Source organism: Sus scrofa, chromosome 9 (assembly GCF_054392235.1).
Source record: "Sus scrofa isolate SSC_HxYL_T2T_F1_AM1 chromosome 9, Sscrofa_HxYL_maternal_Yorkshire_Landrace_v2.0, whole genome shotgun sequence".
Taxonomy (NCBI): Eukaryota; Metazoa; Chordata; class Mammalia; order Artiodactyla; family Suidae; genus Sus; species Sus scrofa.
In genome coordinates this window covers 79,286,603-79,308,552 of record NC_139391.1, presented here as the reverse complement: position 1 = coordinate 79,308,552, position 21,950 = coordinate 79,286,603, and the positions used below count along the sequence as shown (strand labels likewise).

General features: G+C 39.7%; 1 protein-coding gene across 21 annotated transcripts in view; it reads right to left on the bottom strand.

The window, feature by feature from the left end:
• The window catches only part of PPP1R9A (protein phosphatase 1 regulatory subunit 9A), a 315,461-nt gene extending 313,556 nt beyond the window's left edge, over positions 1–1,905 (bottom strand). For 10 of the 21 annotated variants that reach the window (XR_014815840.1, XM_021063370.2, XM_021063375.2 and 7 more), the window contains exon 1: positions 1,797–1,905. The gene's annotated coding sequence lies outside the window, so the exon portion shown is untranslated. Of the gene's footprint in view, positions 1–883; positions 1,566–1,796 lie in introns of those variants that run through there. The other 11 variants (XM_084977029.1, XM_084977032.1, XM_021063378.2 and 8 more) reach the window with 2 other exon arrangements.
• Between the last annotated feature and the right edge of the window lie 20,045 nt (positions 1,906–21,950).

Here is a 21,950-nt window from a genome sequence, read left to right as displayed (position 1 = left end):
GAATCTATGTTTACACACTCCGAAACACACCTACAGAGACTTTATTTCACTCTTTCTAGTCCAATATTCTCATCTACAGCATCCTCAAAGCAACACTTTCAGATAAAAACAAACAGAAGAAAGTTCTTACATGACAGTAAGTTTCACTCCAAGTTCAGAACCAAAGCAAATATTTGGAAGTTTCATAAAAGTGAACATTATTAATTACAGCGTGGGATATAGAATATCATGGGAATAAATGCACGAGAATGTGACGATCAGAAAATAAACAGACCATGAAACCTCTTTTCATAGCCCTGATTTTTTTTTTTTTTTTATTATTATACTTGCCTCTAACTTACTACAAGCTCAAAACACAACGCCATGCATACTTGCTGGTCTCCTCTAGCCCACAGCTGGATTTTACATCAACATGCCAGCAATCAAATACTTCAAGATCCGCTGAGGTGCAGACAACACAGTTCTAAAGATTTTTTCATTTATTCATTTTGTTTTTGTTTTGCTTTATTTTTTAATATTAGGCCGAGCCCTATCACTCTCACGCACCAGCAGATGAGGGAGCGCACAGTTTCACAGTCTCCAAACTCGGCTCCTGGCCCAGCAAGCATGCATGGCCCATGCAGACAAACAAGAAAGGCTTCAGAGTGTGGTGCCTGGGGTTTTTGTTGTTGTTGTTGTTGTTATTATTATTTTTGGTCAAGCATCGACAATCTCCCTCTACCCTGACATTTGTTTTGGCCTTACACACCATCCCCTCCCCCCCTACACACACCCTACTCCCTCCCCCGCCAATTTGAACCCGAGGGGGCGGGGGCGGGGGCGATGGGGCCGCCGAGGGATTCAAAACCTGCCCTCACGAAAGACAAACATAAATAACACCAACTTGAGAGGCAGCGGATTCCCAAGCCTGGTTCGGGACGCAATCCCTCGGCCCCGGGCAGGGGCAGGGCCGGGAGAGCAGGTGACGCCAAGCGCTATGGTAGGAGGTCGCAGTCTAGCTTTGTGCCAGGAAGCACCTGAAGTCCTAACACACTGGCTGCGGCTCCCAGCGGCTGCCAGGCGGATCCCAGTGTGGCACGGGGAGAGCCGAGCTCCCTGGCCACATTTAAAAAAGGAGAAGAAAAAAATGACAGGGTAGTGCTAATAAATCCCTTTGTTTTTCCTCACAGAGTGCCAGGAAACAATAGATCCCACAGATCATGCCTCCGATCCTCAGCCTACCGCTCCCCCACCGCTACCCACCCCCACCCTCAGCCTGCAACTCAGCCTTTGTACATCGCGATTCTCTCCCTCCTCATCTCCACCCTCCCCAACTCCTCGCCCCGCGCTCAGCCTCCCCCTTACCCGAGCGGGAGCCGCCGCCGGCGGGGAGGGTCGGGCGGCCGAGGCTCCCACCCCCTCCTCTGAGGCGCCCCCCCGCCCCACCGCGGTCGCCGCTCAGCTCGGCGCCGGCCCGCTCGCTGCCCCTCCGCCCGCTCCTCACGGCGCAGCGCGGCGGGCGGCTGCGGCGGCCGCTTCCACTTATGCTGCGGCCCCTACGCGCGCCGGGCCGGCGGCGGGAGGCCCCGGGAGGCGTGCTGCGCTCCCCAACGCCATGGCGGGCGGGCGGCGGCCCGGGCCCCAACGCGCTCGCCCGCTCCGGCCGGCCTGAGGCTGGGAGCCCGGCCCGGGCAGGGGCTTCGCCCACGTGCGGCCGCCCGCGCCTGGCCGTTGGGTTGGCGGGGGAGCCGGGGTGTGATGGCGGGAGAGGCCCGGGGTGGGGGGGTGAGGAAGGCCCGGGGTAACAGGTGCCTCACCTCGGCTGATGGGATTAACTCTAGGGCCGCAGAGAGAGGGAGCCCGGCAGCAAAATCCCAGGAGAGGGAGAGAGAGGGAGCCTCTGGCGGCCAACGGAGGGCGAAAAGCACCGGCCCGAGGCGAGGCCGCCCCACCCCCTCGGCCGTGGGCGAGGGGCCCCTCAGGCCTGGGGCAAGCCCTGCCCTTCAGCCCTGGTCTAGGTTCCGCGAGAATTGGGTTTAGGGGCTACAGCTGCCGGGGCCACGCGAACTGTGCTGTTAACTCGCAGACCCCAGAGTATCTGGAACCCTGGGATGTGCTCCTGGCCTGGAAGGCCAACACCTAGGCCCAGGTCCATTGTGGCCTTCACCTAGGACAATGCTCCCCATAATACCCATCTTGACCTTAAGGCTCCACCGCTAAAGGAAAATATGCGGAAATCTGACTTTTTTGTCAGGAATTTTTCAGATGCTTTCGCCCAACCCCACCCTTTTATAAATACTCAGGACCCCCACCTTTCCCCATCAAAAATACCAGAAGTGTTACAATGCAAAATATCAAAGTGATCATAACTGTCAATATAGACCTTTAAACCAATCCTCCAAAAAGCTCTATGGAGTAGAAACTCTCAGGATAATTTTTCAAGATGGTAAAAATATTTTCGAATAGAAACATAAAATGAAAAATGTGTCCAAAATGTTATTTGACTCATCAATTAGGGAGGGAACACCAAGAGAATGTGAAGAACAAATCTTTATGGAAAATCAGAAAAGAGACAAAACCAGTTAATAAGACAATAAATGTAATATTTTGAACTAGTTCCTAATCAACTGGATCTCTAAGGAACAAAACCATTTTTCATATCTACAGATAAGAACCATTTACATTATCATTAAGTTCCTACGGCTTAAAGAGTAAAAAGCCTGGTCAAAGGCAGGCAAATGTGCAAACTATTGTAGAACCACACAACTCCAGCGTGCTGTGGATAACATCTAGCATTCCATTGAAAGGACACCCAATAATCTTTTGCCCGTTTCAAAGTCTTACATTAATTTCCCCAACAGAATTATTATTATCTATATTTTACAGGTGGGAAAACTGAGCTTTAGGTTCTATAATTTACCTACAGCTACATCGCTAGTGAATGATTACTGCTGCGTATGAACTCCAGCAAGTCTATACACGCAATCTACACTCTGGAAGCAACATCTTTTCTCGCTTAATTTCAAAAGGGCTTTGTAGCTACTCAATTCTATGTATCTCTTATTTTGAACAGTGGAATTTTTTCTTTTCTTCAAGCCTCACCAAATTCTGGGTGCTTTCCCAAAAAATTGGCATTCTGTGTCTATGATGTGGATGTCACTTCTATAAGCATAAACAGATGTAACAGGCAATGTGAGGGGGCTGTGGTTCCAGTCTCCACTTTTGGAAAGAACATTTGTGCTGTCTGGGGTAATTTAGTGGAAAAGTTCCTGTCATTTATTTGCAGTGTGGAAACCATGTTTTTTAAGAGAATAACCTAAATAAATCCAAGAACCTAATCACTGAGTTCTATCTGTAGAAGAGGGGGCAGAGTTGGCAACAAAACCAGTCTTACACCTCTTTACAAAAAGATGATTCATACAGAAAAGCAGACTAAAGAATTTGGTTGGTTTGGGTTTCTTCCTTTCTTTTCTTTCTTTCTTTCTTTTCTTTCTTTTTTTTTTTTTTTAATGTGAATCTTCTGGAAAAATTCCTACTGAAAGTATGAAAGACAGAGTTTTTAAAACATAATTTCTGATAATTTTGGATTCCTGGATTGCCTATAATCTACCGTCCATTTCTAACACTTCTCTGAATGTTTGAAGAGACTATTAGACCAGTACTAACTAATCCAATATATATGGTTATTTAAATTAATTTAAATCAAATACAATTTAAAATTAAGTTCCTCAGGATGTCCCATTGTGGCTCTGTGATTACAAACCCAACTAGTATCCATGAGGATGCAGTTTCAGTCCTTGACCTTGTTCAGAGGGTTAAGGATCCAGTGTTGCCATGAGCTGTGGTGTAGGTTACTTAGGAACCAGGTAGAGTTCCCATTGTGGCTCATTGGAGACAAACCTGACAATTTTCCATGAGGATGCGGGTTTGTTCCCTGGCCTCACTCGGTGGATTAAAGATCCCTGAGCTGTGGTGTAGGTCGCAGATGCAACTCGGATGGTATATTTCTGAGGCTGTGTCATAGGCCAGCAGCTGCAGCTCTGATTCCACCCCTAGCCTGGGAACTTCCATATGCCACAGGTGTGACCCTAAATAAATAATAAAATTAAATTCCTTAGTCCCCCTAGCCACATGTGAAAGGCTTAGTAGCTACATGTGCCTAGTGGCTACCATATTGAACAGTATAGATACAGAACATTTTCATCACAGAAATTTCTATTGAACAGTCCTGTCCTAGACAACAGTTGCACTTCTATAAATTAAGAAAGGTATTTGGGAGTTCCCGTCGTGGCACAGTGGTTAACAAATCCGACTGGGAACCATGAGGTTGCGGGTTCGGTCCCTGCCCTTGCTCAGTGGGTTAATGATCCGGCGTTGCCGTGAGCTGTGGTGTAGGTTGCAGACGCGGCTCGGATCCTGCGTTGCTGTGACTCTGGCGTAGGCCTGTGGCTACAGCTCCGATTCAACCCCTAGCCTGGGAACCTCCATATGCCGTGGGAGCGGCCCAAGAAATAGCAACAACAACAACAAAAAAAAAAAAGACAAAAGACAAAAGACAAAAAAAAAAAAAAAAAAAAAAAAAAAAAAAAGAAAGGTATTTGGACTTTAGAAGGGTCAAAACTTAGCTCAATAGATCATTAATATTTGGGGGAGATGTCATAAATTTTGCACGTTCTTATTGGAAAGGCGCTATGGTAGTATTAGGTGAAGTTCAGTACTGACATACAAGGCATCCCCCAAATTTGGGGAAGAGGAGGGTTTTGATTTTCATCTATGGGTCTTTTATAAATCATGTAGACTACTGGTGTGCTGTTATTCTTATTTCCTTTGTAACCAATATTATCATGATTACTAAAAACGGACCATAAAATTAGTCAATAAAAATGCACAAAATGTATTCTATATTATTCTAGGGGTTTTCTCACTGTATTTTTTAGGTTTCCATTATGGATATTGTGAGTATATATTCAAGTAATTAAATTATTCATAAGTGAGAGTGGAATATTGGGTGTAGTTATGAAAGTAACCTGAATCCAATTTTAAGACTAGGGAAAATTAAGTAAGCTGAGACTGAACACAGACTATTACTCCTTGATTTATAGCAGAAAGACACCTGGCTATGTGTTAACAGAAGTTCACAAAGGGAGAGAAAAGAATAGAACAAACTTGGAGGTCTCTAGAATAACTTCTTTATGGAGTAGGCAAATTAATGAAAGTGATTCTTATAGGCAGTTTTACATGTAACTTTAGCAAAAAGGACTCCTACTACTGTTTCTTCTCCAGGATTAATAAGAAAAGTGTATTGACAGTAATGAGGCACTTGTTTACCAAAAGTTTAGTAATAACTGCTTTATTTTGCATTTGTAAGTATCAGCGTGCTTTGTCACCTTCAGACAGGGATGTTGATATTTAGGCATCTTAAAGGTCCATCTTTTATTTATTTATTTATTTGTTTGTTTGTTTGTTTAGTCTTTTTGCCTTTTTCTAGAGCCACACCCATGGTACATGGAGGTTCCCAGGCTAGGGGTCCAATCAGAGGCATAGCTGCCGGCCACAGCCACAGCCACAGCCGCGGCCACAGCAACACAGGATCCGAGCCATGTCTTCAACCCACACCACAGCTCACGGCAACGCTGGATCCTTAACCCACTGAGCAAGGCCAGGGATCGAACCCACAACCGCATGGTTCCTAGTCAGATTCATTAACCACTGAGCCACGACGGGAACTCCAAAGGTCCATCTTTTAAAATAACCATTCTGGAGTTCCCTCCTTGGTTCAGCAGCTAACGAACCTGACTAGGATCCATGAGGATGAGGGTTTGATCCCTGGCCTCAATCAGTGGGTTAAGGATCCAGCGTTGCCATGAGCTGTGATGTAGGTCGCAGATGGGGCTCGGATCCAGCATTGCTATGGCTGTGACGTAGGCTCCGTTTCAACACCTAGCCTGGGGACCTAAATATGCCGCGGGTGCGGCCCTAAAAAGCAAAAAATAAATAAAATAACCGTCCTTATTTAAGAGTAAAAAATTAAGTTTTTATTATTTATTTATTTATTTTTGTCTTTTTGCCATTTCTTGGGCCGCTTTCGCGGCATATGGAGGTTCCCAGGCTAGGGGTCAAATCGGAGCTGTAGCCACCGGCCTACGCCACAGCCACAGCAACACGGGATCCGGGCCGCCTCTTCGACCTACACCACAGCTCATGGCAATGTCGGATCATTAACCCACTGAGCAAGGGCAGGGATCGAACCTGCAACTTCTTGGTTCCTAGTCGGATTCGTGAACCACTGCGCCACGACGACGGGAACTCCAAGTTTTTATTTTTTAGTCTTAATGGTATTTCACACACATTTTAGCAGTAAAATATATTTCTCTAAAAAAATTGGTAGAGTATTCACGCTTATATTCAGAATACATCAGAGATATCTATGACCAGTCTGGTTTTGTGATGCTAGCTATGAAAAAGCTTTGATCAATAAATGGATTTTGTCATCTAGAAGGTATCATTTATGCCTAAATAAATTGATAATTATTCAGCATGATTTTCTACCTGCATTCATGGCTTGGACATGCCATTGACAATTTGTACCATCATTTTGGTTAATTTCTCATTCTACATTACATCCAGTATCTTGGCTTTTTGGCCTAAAGTAGGTTCATGCTGGGCTTATTTACTTTTATTTGCTACAAGTAATAAACTATAGACTTCTTGGGAATCCTTAAAATCATTTTTAAGTTATTATTAATATATTAACTCTACAAATAAACCACTGTAGATTTACACAGTGCATTTAGGCCAAAGTGATACATCTTTTTTTTTTTTTCCCTATTTTTACTTTATTTGGTTGCCCACATAAAACACAGAAAACCAAGAATTTTACTGGACTAGACATTTGTGTGATGTTTTCATTACCATCACCGCTTCTCAGGTCGAAACAATAGTTGCTATAACGATTCTTTTCAGTTTTCAGTTTTATAGTGGTGCAAATTGCATGTTTAAAAACAAATGTTAGGGTTTTTTTTTTTTATCTGTCCACAGAAACCCATTTTACTTTCAGCAGATTAGCCGCTCTGGCAGAAGGCCTCTAGGAGTGGTACTTAACCTGACAATCCTCTGCCCACAGGGTGTACCTGAACTCTGGCATCCTTGGGATTGGCATGTTGTCTACTCCGCTTCAGAATAATTGATTATTTCAAGACTGAAACATATGAGAGAGACGCAGCCCATTCTTCACTGAGAGAATAGTTAGCAATGTGTCAAATTGAGATTCAAATTGAAAACCTTTTACTGGAATTCATATTCAGTACTTCTTTTCCCCTAGAGATGCTATGCCTAGTTCTTGAGCTATGTAATAGCATAGCTCTTCTTTGCATACAACTATTGAGGAAAATGTCCAAAACACTCTTTAATGGTGAAAATATGCAGGAAAAGAAAAAAAATCAAAGAGTAACAAAGTTAACTCAGTAGTTTCTCCAATTCCGTGACATTAGCCTTGGTGAATTAATTACTAAAGTAAATAAATACTCTGGTTTGTCTCCAAATAAACAGGTGATTTCTGCTTTATTTCCATTTCCAATCTAGTTCTTATAATAGAGCCTCCTTGAGGAAGTCCATTATGGTCCCACCTTACAGGAAATTTGAATTATAACACACCGAATTTTAAGAAAACGCTAGTACTTAATTAGTAGGCGTGGTCATCTCCTTCTAGAAATAATAAAAAAAATTTGTTCTGAAGTTGTTAATGTATTTTCTGTAGGTTCTTAGCAATAGTCATGATGTCCAGCATAGACTCTTGTTAATTACCATTATTTTAGCACAATAGTTTCAAATGAAGTTTGAAAATACACAAGAATGACTTCCATGTTTATACACTATTAAATTTTTGAAATTGGATTAATAATAAAAAAGTACTTATCCTAATCAGTGTACAGAACTTGAGCGACCAACCCTCTTGTTCTTGTCCTAGGACAGTACCCAGCACTGATTGTATTTGCAAATCTTGCTGGCTTTAGAGCTAGTTTCTTCTTGATTAACCCACTATAAAGTACTTCACTCAACTGGTGTCTTTGATTAGTCTACATGTATATATGGATCACACGCTTTCTAGGCTTTTTTCTTGCATTGTTCTTAGAAGAAAAAAAATTTCAATCTGAAATTATAAAAAGTTCGTTTCCTAAGTTAAAGAGACCAGTCTGTCTAGAAAATCTTGGGTCTTAATCCTGCTCTTGATTTTCGTTTAATTGAGCAATAATAATGTAATTATTAAATTCTACATTAATAATGTAATTATTAAAATCTACATTAATAATTATCTATTCTATAAACCGTTTATTCTCTTATAATATGTTGTTTTTATGTTTTGTTTTGTTTGTCTTTTTGCCATTTCTTGTACTGCTCCCACAGCACATGGAGGTCTCCAGGCTAGGGATCGAGTCGGAGGTGTAGCCACCAGCCTATGCCACAGCCACAGCAACGCAAGATCCAAGCCATGTCTGTGAGCTGTTGTACATCGGATCCTTAACCCACTGAGCAAGGCCAGGGATCAAACCGGCAACCTCATGGTTCCTCATTAGATTCGTTAACCACTGAGCCATGATGGGAACTCCATAACATGCTGTTTTTAAAAGAAAGCCATGGGCACCAAAATGGAACATGTCTATACAAAAAGAATACTATTTATTTCCTTTTGGAAGTATGACAAAACTTAAACAATAATCTAAATATTTCATTTAATTTATGAATACAAAAAAAATATAGTGAACAGCTGAAAATAGTTTACTACCACCTGGCTGGGTCCTAAAAGGAAATAAAATTCATATTTTATGATATAAAACAAACACATTAATGAGAAATGAAATGGAGCTGATATTAATTTAAATTTTAAAAGGGGGTTAAATAGTATAATTTCAAAAACCAAAATAAGATATTATCTTTGCTGGAAATACCAATTTGACCTGGTGGGTTTTTAAAGAGCAAGAAACCGAATTTTGTGGATTTTTAAAAATTTTTTTGCTTTGTTCCAGAACTAACACTCTAGCCTGACATTATTTTATGAAGCCTGAACATTTCTTTATAGTAAGTTCGATGTATTTGAGTGGAGTGTGTTGTAATATAGTTTATGCAAAGTGTATGTATTTTGCAAATTTGTAAGTTAGCTCATCTCAAGAGCCTCAGAAATTAGGCAAGTTCAGCGACATAGAAACAAATGATAGACTAACACACTCTCACCCAAAGGAGAGCTGGATCAAGACCAAATGAGGCATTTAGATGCATAAATAGTCATTTATTATGTGATATAGTTTTATTTTCTGAAAAGCAAATGCACCTTCAAAAATATAACACTAAGCTTAAAATTGACACTGAGGGAGTTCCTGTCATGGCTCAGTGATTAATGAATCCAACTAGGAACCATGACGTTGCGGGTTCGATTCCTGCCCTTGCTCAGTGGGTTAAGGATCTGGTGTTGCCGTGAGCTGTGGTGTAGGTCGCAGACATGGCTTGGATCCAGCGTTGCTGTGGCTCTGGCGTAGGCCGGTGCTACAGCTCTGATTCCACCCCTAGCCTGGGAACCTCCATATGCCGCGGGAGCGGCCCTAGAAAAGGCAAAAACACACACACATACACACACACACACACAAAAATTGCCACTGAGATTCCCTTGGATAAGTGCTGACCCAGAAACTTACATATTTACATATAGGTAGATTTCCCAAAATATTTGTACATCACCATTACCTAATTAAAACCACTCTGATGGCTTCTGTGGGATTTTTAAATCACAAGGTCATTGCAAACTATAATGACTTTTACTTTGCTATAAGTGAAATTTCTCCACGTAAGGAAACTATGGCTTCCCTGCAAAATTCTAGCCATATATTTGGGTATGTTAAACTTAAGAAATATAAGGAACAAACAGGAGTTCCCGTCGTGGCGCAGTGGTTAACGAATCCGACTAGGAACCCTGAGGTTGCGGGTTCGGTCCCTGCCCTTGCTCAGTGGGTTAACGATCCGGCGTTGCCGTGAGCTGTGGTGTAGGTCGCAGACGCGGCTCGGATCCAGCGTTGCTGTGGCTCTGGCGTAGGCCGGTGGCTACAGCTCCGATTCAACCCCTAGCCTGGGAACCTCCATATGCCGCGGGAGCGGCCCAAGAAATAGCAACTATAACAACAACAACAACAACAACAAAAAAAAAAAAAAAAAAAAAAGAAATATAAGGAACAAACAATTCAGAACTGACTGAGGGATCATAAATATATATTAGGTTCAAAAAAAATATTTATTGTTTCCTATGGAATCTCTCTTTTTTTTTTTTTTTGTCTTTTTTTCTATTTCTTGGGCCGCCCCTGCAGCATATGGAGGTTCCCAGGCTAGGGGTCGAATCGGAGCCATAGCCACCGGCCTACGTCAGAGCCACAGCAACGCGGGATCTGAGCCGTGTCTGCAACCTACACCACAGCTCACGGCAACGCCGGATCGTTAACCCACTGAGCAAGGGCAGGGACCGAACCCGAAACCTCATGGTTCCTAGTCGGATTCGTTAACCACTGCGCCACGACGGGAACTCCCATACAGATTTTTTAAAGTGCTAATGATTTTATTTAAATAATTAATGAAGAAACGGATATTACAACCAGCAACCAGTTCAAGGGAAATTTTTTTTTTTTTTTTTTTGCTTTTTAGGGCTGCACGCATGGCATATGGAAATTCCCAAGCTAGAGGTCAAGTTGGAGCTACAGCTGCTGGCCTATACCACAGCCACAGCAATGCAGGATACAAGCTGTGTCTATGACCTATACCACAGCTCATGGCAATGTCAGATCCCCAAGCCACTGAGCGGGGCCAGGGATTGAACCTGAGTCCTCATGGATACTAGTGGAGCTTGTTTCCGCTGTGCCGCAGTGGGAACTCCTAGGAAAATAATTTTTTAAATACATTTATATATTAAAAGTACTGAAATTAATGTGTAAATGAAAGTAAAACTGGCCTTTTCCACAGTTGGAGAGGGAAGGTAAGTAAACCTCCACCTGTCAGGATTTATTGGTCTCTACCCAGGAATTATTTTGACTTACTATCAGCTATCTCCACCTTAAGGAGCTGTTTAAAGATGAAGAAAGACTACAATCAGATAGCTAGAAGAATGTGATCTAAACAATGCATAGTTCTCCTTTGAAGCATAGCATTCTTACAATGTCAGACAGCAGGGCCTCCACAAGGTTTCTCTTCTTTATTTCCAAATGCTTATACTAACAATCTTTGGACTATACACAGGAATGTTCATAGCAGCATTATTAGTAATAGCCCAAATAGGAAAGCAACAAAAATATCCATCATAAGATGAATAAATACATAAACTGTAATATAGCTATACAGTGTAATGTATTTGGTAATATAGCTATACAGTGTAATGTATTTGGCAATGAAAAAAATGAAGTGGTCATACATGCTACAAAATGGATAAAGCTTGAAAACATAGTAAATGAAAAAGGTTAATCACAAAAGGTCACATACTGTATGATTCCATATACACAAAATATCCCGAATAGGCAAACGCATAGAGATAGAAAGTAGATTAGTGCTTATTTAAGGCTGGGACAGGGGGTGGTGTTGATGCTAGGGAGTGACAGCTAATGGTTATGGAGTTTCTTTTAGGGGATAGGAAAATGTTCTAAAGTTATATTGTGATGGTGGTTGCACAACCCTGTGAAAATACTAAAACACATTGAATTGTACACTTTAAAACAGGTCAGTTGGGGAGTTCCCATCGTGGCTCAGCGGTAATGAATCCCACTAGTATCCATGAGGATTCAGGTTCAATTCCTGCCCTTGTTCAGTGGGTTGCCATGAGCTGTGGTGTAGGTCGCAGACTCGGCTTGAATCTGGTGTTTCTGTGGCTGTGGCTGTGGCTGTGGCTGGCAGCTGTAGCTCCAATTTGACCCCCAGCCTGGGAATCTCCATATGCCATTAGGGGCCCTAAAAAGCAAAAATAAAAAAAAATAATATAAAATAAAAGATCTTTGACTAACATGTAAGGGAGTCCACAGGCCCATAATCAACTGCCTAAATCTAGTATGATTCCCCATATTCTAAATTAACTTTATTCATTAACCTGTTGTCTGTTACTGAATGGTCCTATATATAGAGAGAGGGAGAGAGAGAGAGAGAGAGACCAATGGAACAAAATAGGGAGAGGACACAGAAAAAAAATCTTAGATATATGACAAAATGATCTTCAACAAAGGTGCTAAGGATACACACTGTGGAAAGGATAGTCTCTTCAGTAAATGACCTGGGAAAACAGAATATAAAGCTACAAAAGAATTAAACTGGACCCTTATGTTATACTATGTATAAAAGTTAACTCACAGTGGATTAAAGATATAGTAATATCTACATTTTTTTAATTCCTAGAAGAAAATATAGGAAAAGCTTCATGATGTTGGATTTGGCAACAATTTCTTGGATATGAAACACTAAAAGCAAAGACAGCAAAAGCAAAAGTAGACAAATGGGAATACAGTAACTTAAAAATTCTGTGGAGCAAAGGAAAGAGAGTGAGAAAACCTACAGAATGGGAGGAAATACTTGCATATTTTACATCTAATAAGAGGTTCATATCCAGAATATATAAAAAAAACTCCTACAATAAAGAAAAAATTCTGATTTAAAAATGAGCTAAGGTCCTAGGGGAGGGAGAGGGAGTGAGATGGACAGGCAGTTTGGGGTTTTTGGGTACAAACTCTTTGTATTTGGAATGGATGGGCAATGAGGCCCTACTGTACAGCACAGGGAACTGTGTCACTTTGCTGTACAACAGAAATTGAAGAAACATTGTAAATCAACTATACTTTAATTAAAAAATTAAAAAAATAGAAATGAGCAAAGGACTTGAATAGACATATCTCCAAAGTAGATATACAAATGGCCAACAAGCATATGAAAATATTCTCAATATCACTGATCATTAGAGAAATGCTAATCAAAATCACAAGGAGATATTAGCTCACACCCATTAGAATGGCCATTATTAAAAAAAGTAAGAAACAAGAATATAGAAAAACTGAAACCCTCATGCACTGTTGGTGGGAATGTAAAATGGTACTGCTGATATGGAAAACAGTATGAGTTTCCACAAAGATTTAAACATAGAATTACTATGCCCAATAATTCCACTTCTGGATATTTATTCCAAGTTGAAAATAGGATCTTGAAGAGATATTTGCACATCCATGTTCATGGCAACATTATTTGTGATAGGTGAGATTTAGAAGCCTAAGTGTCAGTCAACAGAAGAATGGACAAGGAAAATGTAGTATATGCATACAATGGAATCCAATATTCCATACAATTGGTATCTTTTGGGGGGGGCACACCCTAAGCTTATAGAAGTGGCTAGGCCAGAGATCAAACCCGTGTCACAATGGTGACCCAAGCCACTGCAGTGACAATGTCAGATCCTTATCCAGTGCACCACAAGAGAACTCCTGTTTACCTTTTAAAAAGAAGAAAATCCTGTCATACTGCCACATGGATGGAACTTGAGGACTTAAGGTTATGTGAAATAATCATTCACAAAAAGACAAATGCTTCATGATTCCACTTATATAAGATACATAAAATAGTCAAATTTTAAACAGAAAATAAAATGGTGATTGCAAGAGACTGTAGGGTGAGGGATGCAAAGGACAGGAGTTGTTCAATAGATATTTCAGTTTTGCAAGATGAAAAATTCTAGAGATCTGTTGCACCACATGTATATGGTTAATTCTACTATATTAACTACTGCCCACTTTTTAAAAGTGAATAGCAAATTTTATTATGTGTTTTTGACCACAATAGGAAAAAATATTTTTCATTGCTGCAAGGTGAACCTACAACAAAGAAAATGAATTTTACATGTATGATAATCGCTGGAGAATCACCAAAATCAAGTTTCATTGGCAAGAGAAGGTAATTCATACACAAGATTACATTGCCAAGTTTCATATTTTTGACCTCACTGATGCCTCAGAAAGTACAGAGATGACTTCCTTATTTTTCAGTCACTTTATTACTTAACTGTGTTAGAAAATCTACGTGCCATATACTTGGAAAGTATATAAATGCTTTAGCTGTTTTAAATTTGACTTTTATATTTGTAATGGCAGGTCTGATTTTTTTTACTAATGCAGAAAAAAAAAAGTCAAACCACTACTTCCTTGTGAAACCAGATGCCCTTCTGATTCTGACTCCCTGCTTCTGGCTAGTGGATTAGGTGGAGACACTGATTCCTACCTGATAAGGACTGATTTAGGTGGTCCAGACTAACCCAGATTCATCTTTACTCTGATAAATTAGATACTGTCAGTTCTTCGGTCCTTCTGCTTTGAAGTTAATCCCCTGAGCTTGAGCCGGGAAAGACTCCAATTACTATTTGAACTCTGTTCCCTACCTTGAATTCTTTTTCTTTCACTCTTCCTCTCTCATCAGTTTCACCAGAAAAGGAGAAGCTGTTTCCCTAGTTAGCCTTAAACATCTAAAAATGGCAAATACATTTTCATTTCACTTGTTTTACTTTAGCTTAAGAAGTCAAGTTGAGGAGTTCCTGTCGTGGTGGCGCAGGGGAAAGTAATCTGACTAGTAATGTGAGGTGGCAGGTTCGATCCCTGGCCTCGCTCAGTGGGTTAAGGATCCAGCCTTGCCATGAACTGTGGTGTAAGTTGCAGACACGGCTTGGATCTGGCCTTGCCGTGGCTCTGGCATAGGCTGGCAGCAGTAGCTCTGATTGGGCCCCCTAGCCTGGGACCCTCCATATGCCGCAGGTGCGGCCCTAAAAGTACAAAAATACAAAAAAAAAAAGTCAAGTTGAGTTCCTTCACTTAAAAAGCAAATTAACAAGATATTTTATTGGTCTCATAAAAAAAACCAAGCAACTTGGTTATTGGTCTGAAGTTTTATATTTGGTTTCATTAAATGTTTGGCAAATTTTAAAATATTCATTGTAAACTAGGTTGAAATTCTAAAAATGTTGAAATCTTTCCTATTGATTTAGATATATTCTAGTTTATAATACAAATGAAAGAAAACCAGTGGTGTGCTGACAGATGTTTAACAACCAGCTCTTCACAGGGAATAGGGGAGTCCTGGTTTTCAGTATTTGTCAATTTCCATGCTATAATTATTCCACTCATGGCCAATTTCAAACTACTGACATACAATTCCTGTAAATTTAATAGTCAGCCCTCAGAGGCCAATAGGACGCAGCTCCAACTGACCACTGAAGTAAACCCACATATTATTAGAAAGAATACATTGATAGGTAATTAGTTACAATAAAATAATTATAGATTTTCTTTAAAGTTTCATAGTAAATTTTTGAGCAAAAATTATATATGTATATTCAGTACAATTTGATCAATATATTATTCAGACTAAAATATGAGATTAAAAGTATGTTTGATATAATATTTCTTTTGTATGATTTCATAAAAGGCACATTTCATAACAATAGTGAGTTATACCATTAGCAACAACTTCACTTTTATCTAAAAAATAGTTTGTACACTTAGAGTTCCTATGTGGCTCAGCAGGTTAAATATCTGGCGTTGCCCTGCAGTGGCTTGGGTTGCTGTTGTGGTTTAGTTTTGATCTCTGGCCTGGGAAAATTTGCATGCCTGTGGCAAAAAAAAAAGAAGTTTGAAATCTCTTTCTTTTAATATACTAAAACAGGAATTCTTCTAGTGGCTCAGTGAAAACGAATCTGACTAGTATCCATGAGGACACAGGTTCAATCTCTGGCCTTGCTCAGGGGGGTGAAGGATCTGGTGTTGCTGTGAGCTGTGGTGTAGGTCACAGATGCAGCTCGGGTCCCCAGTTGTGGCATAGGCCGGCAGCTACAGCTCTGATTTGACCCGTAGCCTGGGAGCTTCCATAAGCCATGAGTGTGGCCCTAAAAAGACAAAAATAATAATAATAATAAATAAAATAAAATACTTAAACATAGATGGCTGGTATGAGAGCAAAGATTATTCAATAAAAGCAGTTCACTTAGAGATTCAAAGAGATTTGAGACTTGGCAGAATTTTGAATGTCTGGTCTGCTCTAAAGGTGTTTTTAAATGTAGGTTTTATCATTATTTAGGTTTGTAAAGCCAACACCAAAGGAGATGATTCCCACTGTGAAGAGAGCTTGTTACTCACATTTCCCCAGTAAAGGGACACACCAGGCCACACAGGCCAGGAAGGGAAGCAGCATCAGTCAGTCAGGAGGCAGAGGGAATGGAAGAAAAAAGTCCAAGAGCCTCTCGAGTTTTCTTAGGGAAGAAATAGGTGAAGCAGAATAACCAGGCTTAGGATTGGATAGTTTGAATCATTTCAGCAGGCTCTAGGATATAAGGGCTGTCTCTAGTTGTCTGGCACATGTCTTTTTGGGTGATTAGGACTAGAAAATTGTGAGTATGAGAGTTCTGTAACAGCCCAATGAAAGGGCCATTTGGGGGTATGGGCCCTAGATTGGTTGGTTGGAAATGTGCTCTTACACAGGTACCTTGGAATTGGCTAGCCTTGAGAGGAGCAATTCTGCCAGGATCTGCAAACCCGCCACTTCATATCAAAGCATCAAAACTCCAGAAATTAAAAAGCTTGATTAATACAAGTAAAGAAATATATTTAAATACTTCTATTAATCTTCCAATAAATCTTTCCCCCACAGAGGTTATAAGAATTCCCCTCAGAGGTTATAACAATATCGCAATCTAGGACATACTCCTTGGTAGGAATTTGGAGTGAACATATTCTATTTTGCCAAATACAGACAGATTGATATGCTCTGACAATCAACTAATTGTCAAAGTAGGAAATTTCCTTCTTATAAAAAATAGGTTCGCCGAGGAAGCACATGATTAAATAGAAGGCCAGACTGCTTCCAACAGAGATGGGCCAACAGCCTATTTTTAGACGAAGCCAAGATTTTCTTCCAAAAGTATATAGACAGATGGATGAGGGAGACCTCAGTGTCTACCTTAGAGAGCAATGGTGCATGCCATGTTTATATTTACAGTAGATGATACATAAAATAACTTGATAAAGCATCCATAAAATTTCTAATTTTAAAAAATATAATATTCTAGTAATAATAAATGTAATAAATGTAATATTCCAAGTTGAACTAGTTGCAAAATACATCCCCAGATACATTGACTTGATCTCTTGGTCACTAGATATAAGTTTATCAAATATTGGCAAATATCTGCCCCATATGATAATACGTTTAATACCAGTTGCTCTTAAGGCATTCTTTCTGGGAAAAAAAATTTAATAAAAAGACAATGAGTAGTTGATTGGGGTAATAATTAGTTCATTGATAATAAAAATATTTTATCAGGACTTAGTACACTCACCATTTATGTCCCATTGGTGAAGTTATTTCCTGAGCATTTACCTTATTTGAGGCATTGTGCTGAACACTGAGAACTGTTATCCATAAACTGTCTTCAACCAATTATTTAATTTATATTCTTCCTCTGATCTTTGTGATACTCCTGTTCATATATATATACATATATATATTTCATATATAATAAGAATATACAGGTACTTAGCATCATACAAACTTAGTTCTATCTCCTGGGGACTTATATTTATTTTATAAAGAAAATATGTAGTGAATGAGTATAATAAACATACATAAGTGACCAAATACACAAATATAAATACAAACATGTGTGTGCACAATTTTAGCTTCTGGTTTTCTTGGTCTGTGAGTACAGTAGCTTCTCAAGTTTAAGGCTTGTGAGCAGAAAAGGTGGGAAGTAGCAAAAGGCCAGCCCAGATGGCAAACCATCTTGGATTCATCTATGCAGACATCTCACTGGTTCTGTTAGTGCTCTTCAACTCCCAAGGTGCCAGCCACCTTGTTTTCCCCTGGATACATTTCCTTTCCCCAATGGAATCTCTCAATGCAATAGTTCAGGTTCTTGACTTCCTTCTCTCCAGTCCCAAAATTTGCCAGTCTAGTGTTCCCGTCACAGAAACTCTTGACTGTTGTTGACAATTAAAATAATTCAACAATTGTTGACTTCTTTTTAAAAAATACTAGTAGTCCTCATCAGTTAAAGACAAGTGTCTGGCCCTTAGGACCAGGTGGTATATTAGAATGAAAGAAAGTCCTAGATATAATTCTTGGTGGATTATTTTTTGGGGGGTGCAGGTTTTTCCTTGCTGATTTGCAGGAGTTCCTCACATCTTACCTATCAACCCCTTTTTGGTTCTAGACTTGGTAAACGTCACATGTACCAATCTGTCATATCTCTAATTTGCACATGTTGATCCTTAATTTGGTGTATTCATATTCATCTCTTTTTTTTTTTTGCCTTGCATTTTGTGCCTTTCAGGTTTTCTTTAAGAAATTCTTCCTTATCTCAACATTACCTTTTTTCACATTTAGTTATTTCCTCCATTTTAGAGTCTACCTTTTTAAAATATTAGGTAGTGATCATTTTTTATTATTCTGAGTTATATTTCTATTCTAAATTATTTGAAGGGAAACTAGTACATAGACATTATAATAGCTATAGAAAAAAGCAATAATGAGTAATCAGTTGTAGCATAGCAGTTTTGGATTTCAATGAAAAATTGAAATCCAAATCCAATCCTTCCAGGTTGTCTCCTAATAGCCCTATTCATTGTCTTTGAGCTATTTTACACCCTTTATTAAATTGCAGATAACTGATAGATATGTAAACTCTATTGTCCAGTATTTTGTTTGATTTCTCCAACTCCTATAGAGACCAGTTTTGCCTCCCTTTGTAATCTAATTCCTTTATTCCATGTAAATTTTGATTTTTTTTTACTTTTCTTTTGAACAGTGAACAGTTTTAACATTTGTCTGGTTCCCTCGTTGATTAACCAATGAAATAAAATCTTTAGCACTATATGAGAGTCATTTTTTTATACCTCTATGAAAGTCATTATTTCACTTTCTTTGGAGAATTATCATTTTAACACAGTTAAAATGATTATTCATGATATATGATTGCTAGCTAAAAATTTTCTCCAGATTTTTTAGAGTGCTGTACATAAACTGAAATTTTGAAATGATTCTTAGAGTCCCCGAAGTGGCATAGCAGAAACGAATCTGACTAGTATCCATGAGGATGAGGATTTGATCCCTGGTCTCATCCGGTGGGTCGGGGATCCGGTGTTGCCACGAGCTCCAAGACGCGGCTCAGATTTCCGGTTGCTGTGGCTGTGGTGTAGGCTGGTAGCTATAGCTCTACTTGGACCCCTAGCCTGGGAACTTCCATATTTCCATATGCCACAGGTGCAGACCAAAACAAACAAACAAACAAACAAAAAAACCAAAAAACAAAAAACAAACAAAAGAAAGAAAGAAATTATTCTTGAGATGTGACATTATTAAAACTATGATTGGGGAAGAAGACTTTATTTTTCTTAAAGCATATCTTACATGTGCCCTCTGGTCTGCTTGAGGATATGACTGGTCTAGAAGAGACGCCAAGAAAGTGATATTGAGGTTTCTTTTTTTAAGTTTGATGACCTTAAAACTCATTCCTTCACCTTTGTTTTCACTCTACTTCTAGGCAAATAAAGGTGTCTGGTAATTTTCTAAGGAAAGAAGGCTGTACATGTTTACCAAAAAAAAAAAAAAAAAAAAAAAAAAAAAAAAAAAGGAAGTTGAAATTCAAGAGTCAGAAGTTTTGAGTTCTAGTCTTAGTTTTCATCAATCACTGAGACTCTGGGGAAGTCCCTAGCCTCTCTGGACCCATTGTTCTAGTCTGTCAAGCATAAAGTTTGAACTAGCTTTGTGACTCACTTTGTTGATTCTGTCATTTACAATTGATTACATCCATTTTGATAACTATATGTAGCTACCAATATTTAAAGGTAAATCCTAGCACAACCTCACTATTATGTAAGACCTATTACAATGAAGGAAATTTTAGACCAAATTCCATCATACACACACACACACACACACACACACACACACACACTTATTAGCAAGCAGACACAAGCAGTTCTGTAAGCTCTTAAAAGCCCCAAGTATTTGTTCTGTTCTTTTAGGCACACCAACAAGTTCCTTGTATGAAAGTTTCAGCTGGGGAAACTGTACATATATTATAGCAGTAGGATTCAGCTAACATTTTTTTTTGGAGATTAGAGGGGAAAATTCTAAGTTACATAGTTGAATATAGGACCAGTCCAAAATATTAAGCCTAAAGTGCCATTTTATGGTACTTCAAACTTTAGAGTACATAGAAATCTTACTCAAGTGCAAATCTTGTTAAAACACAAGTCTGATTTGGTAAAATGGGGTCTGAGATCCTGCATTTAGAAGAAGATCTTTGCTATTGCTAGTGCTGCTAGTCTAGCCAATACTTCGAATATCAAAGGTATAGACATTGATCTTGATAAATCCTAATACCTTATTCATGGAGGAACAGGAGGACCTATAGAGTCTTCCTAGCCAACCACATACCTTAAATAGCAATGACAATTTTCTAATGTTTCTTATGCTATTTTAAAACACACCTGCAGTTCATAATAGAATAGCTTCTTCTCTAAAGCCTGGAGTGTAGGATTGCTTAGTCTTTGAAATAAAAACAACCTGTCCCTGGGCTGTGCGCAGGATTAGGGTATTTGAACTGTTAGCTCACTTTTATATTACACTGCCTATGCTGGATCATTTGCCTGTTTCCTGCTCTGAAACTCTAAACTTGATCCTCCACTTTCCCCTTCCCTCTTATTCTTTGTTCCAAGTCTGAAAGTAAGTTTTCCTCTTCAACACACTTTCTCATTCTCACTTTGAATTTGGGCTCTAGTGCCTTTGTTCTCAACACTGGGCTGCCCATTGTACAACCTGGGTAACTCCAAGAACAATTAAATGAGAATCAGCTCTGGGAATGGAGCTCCAGGTAGCTGTCTTTTGTAAACCGTCACTAGATAATTCTAATATGCAGCCAGCGTTGAAAATCATGCCTCTAATATACTGTTACTTAAATATGTCTATATGCTGTAATCCCCTGGGGAGCTTTAGAAAAAAATGCCTGGGTCAACCCCAAAAGGTCCTGATATCGTTGCTCTAGAGTGTGGCCTGAGAATCAGGATTTATTTTTTTTTTTTTTTTTTTTTTTTTAGGGCAGCACCTGCAGCATATGGAGATTCCCAGGCTAGGGTCCAATTGGAGCTATAGCTCTGGCCTACACCACAGCTACAGCTGTGTGGGATCTGAGCCATGTCTGTGACCTACACCACAGCTCACGGCAACACCAGATCCTTAACCCCCTGAGTGAGGCCAGGGATAGAACTCCCAACCTTATGGTTCCTAGTCAGATTCATTTCCACTGCACCACGAAGGGAACTGCCGAGAATCAGGATTTTTAAGAGCGCTCCAGAGAATGCTATTATATCTCAAAATAGAGCTCAGCTTGGTTATGTTTATGACCCCAACTTCCAGGATTGGTCAAAGTAAGGTAGCAGGTTGCCTGACAAACTCATATTAGGGGAAAGGATTCTGTTTACTTTCAAGATATAACTTCAGTCTCACTATTCAGGCCTTACTGAAACATTGGTATATATTATTTGTAAGAACGTTGTGGCTTGTTTCATTATATGTACATGCCAAAGGTACACTAGTGAAGTTCTCAAATTTTTAATGGAATGACAGTCACCTGGAGTGCTTGTTGACAGTGCAGATCAAATCTCCAGAGACAGGTGGGAAAGAGGACTTAGCAGTCTGTACTTTTAAGGTCCAAAGTTGATACTGATAACATTTATGAGATTATGGTGAGCGAACAATGAAAATAGAGCTGGCTGAGTAAGTGCCTGCTTTGGGTATCCATCTGACTATCTATATGGTGTTGTATGAGATTGAAGAAGATCAGAATATGCCATCCCAAAATATGCCACTTTGACATAAGGATTGTTTTGAGCTGAAGGCAACTGACAATTAACAAATGCAGGAAGAGTTCTCCA